Genomic DNA, 11707 nt, shown 5'->3' with positions numbered 1-11707 from the left:
CACAACAGTGTGTCATGAATTTTCTGGACTACTGTTGTTGGTATTACAAGATTTTTATTTACTTTTGGCTTCAGAAATAGCAATTTTGATCACCTCAAGGTTACACAAAAAGTGTTTTAGTTACATTTTCTTTATATTTTCTATAATAAACATATTTTTATCAATTTTCAATTTGTTTTAAAGTTAAGTGTGTAGTTTAATGTACATCTATTAAAATTGTATGTATAATTTATACGGATTATTTCATATGTTGTTTTATATGTGTGATTTTTCTAGAAGTCTATTATATGATTCTGCTATGTTCCTGAATAAGCCTCTGTTTAATTGTCTCTAAATTGATGTGTCTTCATGCTTAATTGTTATTTGTATATGTATGCTCCTGGATTTCTCCTGTGTTCTGTTATTACGAGTCACACAGTTTAAATTATCATGATTGGCTCTATAGTAGACTTTTATGTTTGTCTTAGCTCTCCATGCTATTGTTTTCTTCATAGTATTCAAGGTTATTGTTGCTTGCTTATTTTTCTATATGAAATCTCGAGTGAATTTATGCAGTTCTAAATATTCTATCACTTGTGTTTTGTTTTGTTTTTAATTTGCATCAGTTTCAGCTACAGCTAAGCCAGGAGTGCTTGGTATCCTCACAGTGATAAGAAATTCTTTTTGCTTCCTATTTTCTTTGTTACACTTATAGACTGTGTGTATTTTTGTTAAACTTATCTGTAAAACATTTTCATATTTGCTATTTTATAGGCTGTCAGTGATTGTATTCTGTCTTCCAGTGATATAAGTGTACGAGGGACACTGGTTTCTGCATGTTACTTTTGCATCAAGATACTTTTTTAACTTGCAGACTGATTGTGGTAGGTACTAAGTTATTTTAAGTTATCCATGTTAACATCTTCACATGAATATTTTATTTCTTATTTTCTCAAGATATTTTTTCTACATTTTAATTGATAGTTTGTATTCCTAGAGCAGTAATATGCAAAAATGGTAATAAAAAGTATTCTGTTTCTATTCCTGACATTAATGCAAAAATTTTTAAATGATTCCTTAATAAACTTAGCGCTGACTTTGAGTTATCATCATTTGTTTTCTAGAGTGCTAATTTATGCCTACTTTACAGTAACTCTTCTTAATAAGGAGCAATTTTGATTTATACATGCTAATCGATACCTTTCTGTGATAGCAAATATTCATTTTGTTTTTAATATGATAGCTATATTGATAATTTCACAGATATTAGTATCTTGAATTGATGAATGGTTTTTCATTCTGTGGCAGTGTCTAGTGCATTTCCCTGTTTTACAAACTAATAATTTTGTTGTGAGTTTTGTACCATTTCTCAAGATAAGATTGATTTGGGTGTCAGCATTAAAGACTTTCGTTGTACTATTATAATAATTCCAAAGAAAGAAATAATTTTTAATAGTTTCTTTCTCTATACATCAGAAAAAGGCAAAACTACAAACATTAGAATTATCTGGTCTCTAAAATGTAACCAGGTCCTCTGGAGTCGCCTGTGCCTGGTGTTTTTGTGCTGCATTTCTTAAGAACATGTCTTCCTCTATGCAGAAGGAGGGAATCTAATTTGTTTAGAGTCCCTATGTCTTCTGGAACAGGTTCTGGGCAAATTTTTCTCACCATGGTCACTGATAACCAATTAACTATGCACTAATCATAGTCTGGAAGCATTGTTGACAGTTATTTGGGTACTTTACATTTCCCTGATTGAGAATTTATAGATTCAGAGATATAAAAAAAAAACCCTGTAAATTCAAAACATGTGCTATAGAATTGTTAAAACAAGCACAGGAGAGCGTCTTGACTGCAAATGTGCTGCTGCCTTCCAACTGGGGAAACTGGCAGGAAGACTTGAGTGACAGGAAAAGACAGAGGAGGTTTTCAAAGACTGTCGTGAGCCTTTAAGATGCTTTGTAAGTCACAAATATCGTCTCCCGCCTGAGAAAGGAGCTGGGCCAAGACCACTCTCCTTAGAACCTGCACTTCTAAAATTTAGTCTCTCACGCTTGGGATCACACGTTTTTGTATCTTCTCTACAAAGCGTTGGTCCATTCTTCGAAATACAGAAAACTCAAGCTCCGTTGCCAAGGTGACCTCTGCTTAGTATCTCAGATTATGGTTCATAAGCACAGTGTTTATCTTTTGTGCTGCTCAGAATGTGCTGTGCTCTGCAGGCCTGGGACAGAGAGTTCATTAGGCAACAGGAAAGGAAAAGAAGAAAGCAGAGAGGAAATGAATCATTTTTAATCACCTTCTATGTCTACGGCAGGGCAGTAAAGCAACTTATAGTATGTCATTTAACTTTACCACTTTAGGTTCACAGAGAACTAACAGGTTCAGTGAAGCTAAATGCATTTTTTAAAAGTGCATCATTAGTGGATAACTGAGTGGCAATGTGGACTTTCTATTTTTCTGTAACTTGAATGAGAAAATGAAGAGCTAAAAACAAAGGGGGAAGTCTGTTGGTCGTCTAATACATCAGCAATGCCCCCCACAAACTGACTTAAGAAGTACCACAGGCAGCACAAACCAATGTCACCAAAAATTTCCATCTTAGCCTAATAGTTTAATTCTTATTTTTATCGAGACCAATTTTACAACAGGGCCAAAATTGCCATTGTTATTAGTTTCTATTTTAAACATTTCATGAATATTTAAAAAGAAATAAAATTAGAACTTTGCTTTTGGTAACTTTCTGGTTATTAGGCTTTTCCAGGTTGACAGTGGGTGAATTTCTAGTATAGAGGCCAGTATTTTAGTCTGAGCTATGTGTCAACCCACAACGTGTAAGAAATCAGTAGGACCCTCAAACCTTCTCTTTGGACAGACAGGCTCCACAGCCATCTTGAAGTTACACGGGAAGAACTCAGATCAGGATCACAGTAAGCAGTACAAGAATTGCTGGACTCAAGGTGACACTTTAGCCCTCTCTCTTGTTCACAGAAAACCCTCAGGAATTTTATTAGGCCTCGATTGTATTGCACAAGTGTGAGAGTGTATTTCTAAGAGCTTCTTGTGGAAGAGCCTCCTATCCCCTTGAGATGAGATTGTAAGTTTCCAAAGCAAAATCCAGGCTTAGGGAACATTGCATACCCATCCGTCTTTTTGGTACTAATTACATAGTAAAAGACCCAGGAAGTCCTGGAATCAGTGTACTTCCTTAGCTGTGTTTAGGTGAGCACTAAAAAAAAGTTCTATTTGAAAAGTGGTTGTTATTGCTCATGAAATTCCATCCATTTCTCATGATACTGAATATTCCCCATATATGTTTGCTATTTAGGGGCTGCCAAATTGCAGCCATGAACCAAATGGTGCAATTTTTTTGTATACTCCAGATACATTAGTCAGAGTTCTTTAAGGAGCAGAATTGAGGAAGTGTGTGTGTGTGTGTGTGTGTGTGTGTGTGTGTGTGTGTATGTGTGTGTGCTCACACAGATTCAGAGAATCTGGTAGTTGTTCAGTCTGCGAGGAGGCTGGTTTTCTCAACCCTTCCAATTGGTCACTACAGTCCTAGAAGATACTTGGGAGCTGCTGATCTCCAGTCTATATTGGGATCCTAAGGAGGTTAATTCTAGCACAGGTGAAGGAATGCCTCAGGAGTAGTGTGGATGTGTGGATGAACTTGTCAGTAGAGTTGGGGAAAAAAGCAAAAAGGAAAAGCTTCTTTTTCCCCTGTCCTTTTCCATGGGCTGGCACAGCAGTTATACCACAGGTTTAGTGTGAATCTTCCCACATCAATCTTATTAAGAAAATCCCTTGAAGGTGTGTCTTGCAGCTTGGGTTTTTTAATTGAATCCTGATATAGTCCACATGGCAATTATGATTGCTTATCACACCAGAGAGAAAAGAAAAGAAGTAAAGATAAGGATAGGAATGTATACAGTGAGTATTTTAATTCTAAATGTGATTAGAAATCCCTAAAATACAGAGTTGTCCAACATTGTTCATCAGAACAGAAATATTAATATAGTTTTAATAAATGAAATCTACTAATTTTTAAAATTAGGCTAAGAAGTGACTGTTTTGCTTAGGGTTGCTTTTACAGTGATAAAACATCATGACCCAAAAAAACTTGGGGAGGAAAGGGTTTATTTCACTCACAGTTCCATCTAAGAGTTCATCATCAAAGGCAGTGAGGTCAGGAACTCAGACAGGAGTTGAAGCAGAGACCATGAAGAAAGTGCTGCTTACTGACCTGTTCCCCATACTTCAGTGTGCTTTCTTATAGAACCCAGGGCTATCAGTCCAGGGGTGAGCACACCCACAGTGGGCTGTGCCCTCCCCCATCAATTACTAATTAAGAAAATACCCTAGAGCCGGACCTTATGGAGGCAGTTTCTCTATCAAGGTTCCCTCCATATAGCTAACTCTAGCCCGTGTCACGTTGACATAAAACCATGCAGAACAGTGAGTTTGATGCTTATATTTCATTTTAAATATTACTCCTTTGTGTGAGTATGAATGTTTAATATCTTGCTTTATCTTGAAATATATAATACCTTATTTTAGTTATGGACTTTTATATCTATAACTTGGAGAGCAAAGGGTTTATTTAATCTTAAAACTTTCAGGTCACATCTCATCACTGAGGAAAGTCAGGGCAGGAACCTGGGGACAGTAACTGAAGCAGAGGATACCGAGGAACTTTGCTTACTGACTTGTTCTCAAAGGCTTGATCAGCCTGCTTTCTTATTCCATCTGGAATCAACTGTCCAGGAGAAGCACTTCTCACAGTGAGCCAGGCCCAACCTAATTAGCCATTAATTTAAAAAAAATGCAATTACAGATGGGCCTACTAGAAATCTGATGGAGATGTTTTCTCAGTTGAGGTTTCTCTTCCTAGATGGTTCCAGTTTATGTCAGGTTGATAAAACACTGACCAAGGCATATGTATTATTGGATATGCCTATTTAGTCATATAAATGGACATGGAATATATATTTCCTAAACACTACATGTATTGATCAAGGAAACCCCCTTTCGCTATACTCCTCCAATTCCACACTCTTGTAACCACCAGTCTACTCGCTATTTTTGTAAATGAATTCAGCTTCTTAGATTCTTGATGTGAATGAGGCCATATAATATTTCTCTTTCACTTTGGATAATGTCCTTGAGATTCATTTATTTTCTCAAAAGGGACAGATTGCCTTGTATGTAATTTTAAGGCTGAATACTATTCCATCTTGTGTTGTCATATATAACATTTCAATCCTTCTTCTCTGCATTACCCCTTCCTTCCCCTCTTCCCTTCCCCTCCCTTCCCTTCCCTTCCCTTCCCTTCCCTTCCCTTCCCTTCCCTTCCCTTCCCTTCCCTTCCCTTCCCTTCCCTTCCGTTTTCTGTAACACTAAAGACAAAATCCAGGGCCTAATGCATGCTAGTCAAAGAACCTACCATTGATCTTTATCTATAGTTCTATGTATCATTTCTTATTATTTACAGAACTTTTTTTTCTATATATATATTGATGTTTGTTCAGGTTGATGAGATGAACGGGAGTGTAGACATCTATTTGGATAATTGATTTCAAGTTTTGGGATATGCTAATTATCCTGACTTTCCTTTTCCACAATAGGTATGTGAACCAAACCCTCACATTAAACTTGGAAATACATATAAATACATATGTATTTATAAAATGTTATTTTCATATATTTAAATATATGAAATAATGGACTCCAGAGTTTGTGTGAGTATGTGTGTGTGTGAATGCTTTTATTTGGTTACAATTTGGTGTATTTTCTATTGCTTTTTTGTTTTTGGGTGCTGTTTTATGTTTCCTAGTTTATGGATGTTTTGCTGTTGTATTGTGTTTCAGTTTGTTTTCTTGAGAAAGAATTTGATGATGGCTGAGAAGGGAGGAGGACATGATCTGGACAAATTTGTGAGAGGGTAAGAATATGATCAAAATATATTAAGGTTTAAAAATTGTCTTAAATAATAAAAAATACTAAAGATATTAGAAAATTAAGGAAGATATTAAAGGTTTAAGTCTTCAAATTTGAATTCTGTATGAGTAGACGACAATAGATAGTATTGCAATTAATTAAATAATGTGCACTTAATAGACTCAAAAATAATTTTACATCTTATAACAACTGAAGAATTTCTATTATTGGTGGAAAATTTATTTCCTATAGTCCCTTACATATAAAATAAACAGTCTCACTCTAAATAAAGTGTGGGCAGTTGTTGAATACTTAGTTTCTTTACAAATCAGTTCTGAATTGAATTGAGCATATAGAAAGTCACTGTCCAGCATGCATGACTCCCTGGATTTCTTCAGTTTCTCAGAGTGTCTGACGACTGTTCAAATTTGGTGGCGCTTCGGTAAGAGTAAACTGGGTGTCAGTGTGACTAACACAGAACACATAGATGTTGGTTAGATCCTATTGGCATGCATGTTTTAAACTTTCATTGATTTTTTGGGAATATCGCATCATGTGTTCTTCAACCCATTTGTCTTCCCATCCCCTTGAGTCTGCCGTCTACTCTTGCCAACCTCCCTTACAAAACACAATCAAATTTAAAAGAAAGAAACAAAACAAAAAGCTAAAGAATAAAAACAAGCAACAAGCAAATAAAACACACACACACACACACACAGAAGGGGGAGATCTTGTCCCGGGAGCTGTAGTGTAGTCTGCTGAGTGACACAGCTCACCCTTTAGTCCATTCACCTTTGCTCGCAAGTGTTCACTGCCATGAGTTTGGCTCAAGGCATCTGACTTCTTCTACACAACTAATAGTGGGTCCTCACTGGGGCTCCTCTGGACACCCAATGTCAAGAAGATTCTGCTGTTTAGGATCTGTAGTTTCATCCCCTTCACCTGCTCCAGCAGTTCACAGAGGAGGTGAATTACAGTGATATAGTAATGGTGCTTTAATAAATAAAGCTTGCCTGAAGATCAGAGTGCAACGCTAGCCACACTAGTCAGTCATATAGGCCAGGCAGTGGTGGCACACACCTTTAATCACAGTAGCCACACAGTCAGCCATAGAGGCCTGGCAGTGGTGGTGCATGCCTTTAATACCAGCATAAGAGAGGAATATTAGGTGAGATGAGACAGAAACTCACTTTCTTTTCAGTCTGAAGATTTCATAGAGGTTAAGAGCTCTCTGGTGTCTTGGCTGCTTTGCTTTTCTGATCTTTTAGTTTGAACCACAGTATCTGTATCTGCGTTTTTATTTTTCATGCTACAATGGATGCTGGGGTAGGCCAACTCAGGGCCCTGGTTCTGGGCCTGGGTGGTCGCTGTGTTGTTGGTCTGGCTGCCAGGTTTCCCTCAGCATCACTACCCAGACAAGCTCTCTAGCTCTGCTTCAGCTAGCTCACCCAATGCAGGCTGCAGCAAGCAGTGGTTCCAGTTGTCCTGTTCTCAGGTCCTCAGATTTGGGCCACCCACACTCACACCACCAAGGCCAGCTCTACTATTTCACCCAGGCCAGGTTCAGGACAATCTCTCCTGACTGCTGTAGAGGGAATATGAGGGAGTGTGGTGGGTCACACCTGCTCTCATGCCCTCAGGGCTTGCTCACTTACACACCTGACAACAGGGTCAGCTCTAATGAGCTGTCCAGGCAGCATTCTGGGCACTTTCTTGGGTGCTGCAGCTAGTAAGGGGCAAGACTAGTTCATGATTTCCAGCCCAGCTCTTTCTACTTCCTCCTGCCACAAATAGCAAACAGAGGGGTGAGGGCGTCTTTACCTTACCCAAGCCACTGCATGGCAGACAAGGAAGGGCAGGGTAAGCCCTGCTGCTCCCATACTCTCAGGGTTGGCTCTTGCCTGTGTCCCCGACCAGAGTCAGTTCTATTGTGCTGGCCAGGTAAGGTGCAAAACCTGTGGTAAAGGGTGGGGCCATCTTTTCTGAGTGCAGAGACCAGCTCTTCTCTGAGATGTAAGACCAACACTCCTGCTGTAGGACCCAGTGAGGGACAGGGCCTGTTATCTCATTGTCTCTGAAGGGCAGGGCTGGATCAGCGCAGCATGAATCCAATGACTCCCTATGCTAACACAGCACACAGACATCATCACAGCACCTGAGCTGCAGTAGGTCCCTTAACCCATTCGTGTGGCCTGGATATCACAACAGTCTCAGGTGGCAGCAAAGACCATTTGTATTGGCATAGTCTCAAAGGCAGCATGGTCCTTGGACACCGACATGGCGCTGGGTGGTGGCACAGACCCCTGGTATTGGCATGATTTTTTATTGTTTCAGGAGCTATTGACATCAACACAGACCCTCACTGCAGCAGGGTCACAGACCCAGACATGGCCCCACACCACATCTCTGGTCTGGATGATAACACTCAAATTGGCTTGGCCCATTGGACCTTGGATGCCAACATGGTCACAGGTTGTGGCCTAGACCTTGGCCATTGTGTAGCGTCTAGTGGCATCATGGGTTAGTGACATCAGCTCAGCCCCTGCCTATTGACGCTGAATGCCATTCACCAATGACCAGCATGGGAAGAGTGCCTTGCCTACTTGATGGGCGAAGTCGACCGGTAAGCTAGAATTAACCGGACCAGCTCAAAAACAACAAATACAATTTAATAATTGCAAACGGGGAAAACTCACAAGACCAGGGTAAAAGTTCCGATATCCAAAACACCGCGTGAAGAGAGTGCACCTGGATATCCAGGTTTTTCTTCCCCAGCCCCAGGCGGCCACACCCTAGCCAAATGTGATTGACTGAGCTTCCCCATCACCTACTCTATCCAGGTAAGTAGAATGGCCTAATTATCTCATTAGTCATGCTTGGGCATAGAATCTCGTGGGATTCATTCCCACGGCTGTAGGGTGATACTGTCAGTAGAGTTAACCTTATGTAGAATACAGACTTGAGAAACTGTAATTGATTTCTTTCTGTGATAACATTTCTCTTTGACCAAAATAACTGGACAGACCGATTCATTGATTAGGGACATTTCAGTGCAAAGCTCATCCGTTTAAATGTGTCTTTCCACTTATTAAGCCAGATAGTTTTTTTTCCCCCTCATTCCCTTTCTTTCTATACGTAAGATAGAGAGGAAGCTGCAAAAGATAGCTTCAAAATTCTGGAGTGACACTTGTTCTTTATCACATTGGTCAGGAAAGTTACCGGCTCAGTTTTAAGGGAAGCAGAATTGGACTTCATATCTTGATCTGAGACATGAGGATACAAGAGGAAAGGAACTGGTGTTCATTACTTTTAAAGTCCATCTACCATATCATATGTCTGAGAAGCTCTGCCATTACAAAGCCAATGGAAGATGAATGGTATATACACCCTTTAATTTTTTTTTGCAAGGTATTGATGCCTCTTGGTTTTGTAAACTTAATCGTGCTCTAATCTCTTTTTAAGAAGTGGGTTAAGTGACAATTGCTTTATTTATATACATAGGCATATTCATCATATACGTACACACAGATATATTTTATATGCTCTCTTAATACGTATACTGTTTTGCATATCTATGTACTCATAAGTATATATTCCTATGTCTAGTAGACCTTATAATAGCAATTTCATTCCAAGATGACAACAAGGATTGAATTCATGACATTCTCAGAAATATTCTCTAACATTGAAGTATCCAGTCAGCCAAACAATTTTAAAACCACATTAAATCCTGCAACTAGGTTGTAAGTAGTACCATTTTATTGTTGGGCATTTGTAAATACACACACGCGCACACACACAAACACACACACACAAATGGTAAAGTTGTTGTTTTTTTCCAGCATAAAGGTTTCTAAGTGGCCACAATTCTTGAACTTTGGTTGCAATTCTTAATTCTTCTTAATACATGAAGCACTTCAAAAGTTTATAGTTCTTTCTTGGCTTCATGGAACCACACAGCCTCCTTGTGTGCATCTCCCGGGTCTGAAACAATGGTGCGAATGGCTGCCCTTTTCTAGCCAGCGCTGACAGCTCTCCTTAACTTTACATTTGCCACATAAGAAAAGGTGCCTATCGTCTTCGCAGCAGATTCAGGAAATTCATTTGCTTGGAAAGACTAGCTTTTCTGAAAAATGCCTTTGATATGTGTTTGTCACACAAAAGGTAGCTTCAGGCTGGCCTCTGTGCTCACATAAAAGACAGGAGAGAATGCCAATAATTGTGTAGGAAGTCATTGCAGGGGCCAGCTGAGAAGTGAGTATTAAGAGAGTTCGAGGAGGGAGAAGACCCTCAGAGTGAAAGAAAGTTACTATATTGTTTTCTACACAAATGGTTGCTAGAATGCTTGCTTTAGTGAGTTCTCCATTGCCCATAAGTGCTTTTGTGTATGTGTTCTATTTTAGAATCGCAGAGAAAAAGGAAGAATAATGGGAGGAACGGCAGTTGGGACCACATAAAGGAGTAATGTAATTTGGTGCAAAACTGGGTGATAGAGCAGGCCCAGTCGGGTAGGAAATCAGCAGACTGTGTTCCAGGCTGCTAAAGCTGAGGCAAGGGCCTTGCTAATATGAATCAAAGGACAGAGTGAGAAGAGCCAGTGCCAGAAAGTTCATCCCACTCTTCCCTGTGGAGAACATTGCTAGCAGTGGGCTTAGAAATATCTTTGAAGGTAGGCAGATCAGATTCCTAGCTGTAGCCTAGCACAGTGTAGTTAATATGACATTTAGTGAGTTTATTGACTCCCGCCTCACTTCCCCCATCCACAATATATTGGGGTTAGTGATTCCTACTTTAAATAATTAAGTGAGGATATGACCACAAATACTTCCTGCCATTGGCCCCCATTTAGTAAGCATTCTACAGAATAACTATCTCCATCGGTAGTAAAATTATTGCAATTACAAAGAAGAATGTTCGGCCATTTGGTGTGATGCTATAGGAGGACCATTTGCTTTGCAGGAACACCATGATCTGGCAGTTTCTCATTTGCATGGAACTTGGCAGCAGTAGCTCAGAACAGAAATAGCTGAAACAGTAGACACAGACTTGGTTTTATTTCAGGACTGCACTCTGAGGTTTGCAGATACAATGTCCTCTGGAATTTGTCCACAGACTCTGGATGAGAGGGGGAAGGAACATTAAGACACAAGCAAGATCAGTGAGGGACAGATGACAAGGAGCTTCCTGGGGCAGCATGGGAATAAGTGGAATCTATGAGATTCTGAAAGTCACTATGGCTTTATGACGCTGTTTTGGTCAGATCTTTATGAATCAGACCTGAGGGTCATGATCTGTACGTTCTTAGGAGGACCTGGTGAGAATCTATGAAAGACAGATAAGGAGAATAAAGTGTAGAAGCTAAACAAGGGTACCCTGTGGGAAGACTCATCTCATGGATTCTCTGAAGCTTACTCTCCATGTGAGGTAAGAGGACTGGCCTTTGTTACTTAGCACCTGCCATTCATTGGCGTTTTCCAGCTCTTTCTATATAACAGCAACCAAGAACAGAATGGAAAACCCTGCTGGAGGCCAGTATAAAGGGCAGAGTCAGGATATGGTCACTTATGCCCCGATTGTTAGTTAGTGCCCACCAGGATGGTCAGACTAGTTGTTATAACCAAGTGCTTCTTTTTTTTAAAATATTTATTTATTTATTATGTATACAATATTCTGTCTGTGTATATGCCTGCAGGCCAGAAGAGGGCACCAGACATCATTACAGATGGTTGTGAGCCACCATGTGGTTGCTGGGAATTGAACTCAGGACCTTTGGAAGAGCAGGTAATGCTCT

The sequence above is a fragment of the Microtus pennsylvanicus genome, chromosome 2 (assembly GCF_037038515.1).
Source record: "Microtus pennsylvanicus isolate mMicPen1 chromosome 2, mMicPen1.hap1, whole genome shotgun sequence".
Lineage (NCBI taxonomy): Eukaryota > Metazoa > Chordata > Mammalia > Rodentia > Cricetidae > Microtus > Microtus pennsylvanicus.
This window is presented reverse-complemented; position numbering follows the sequence as displayed.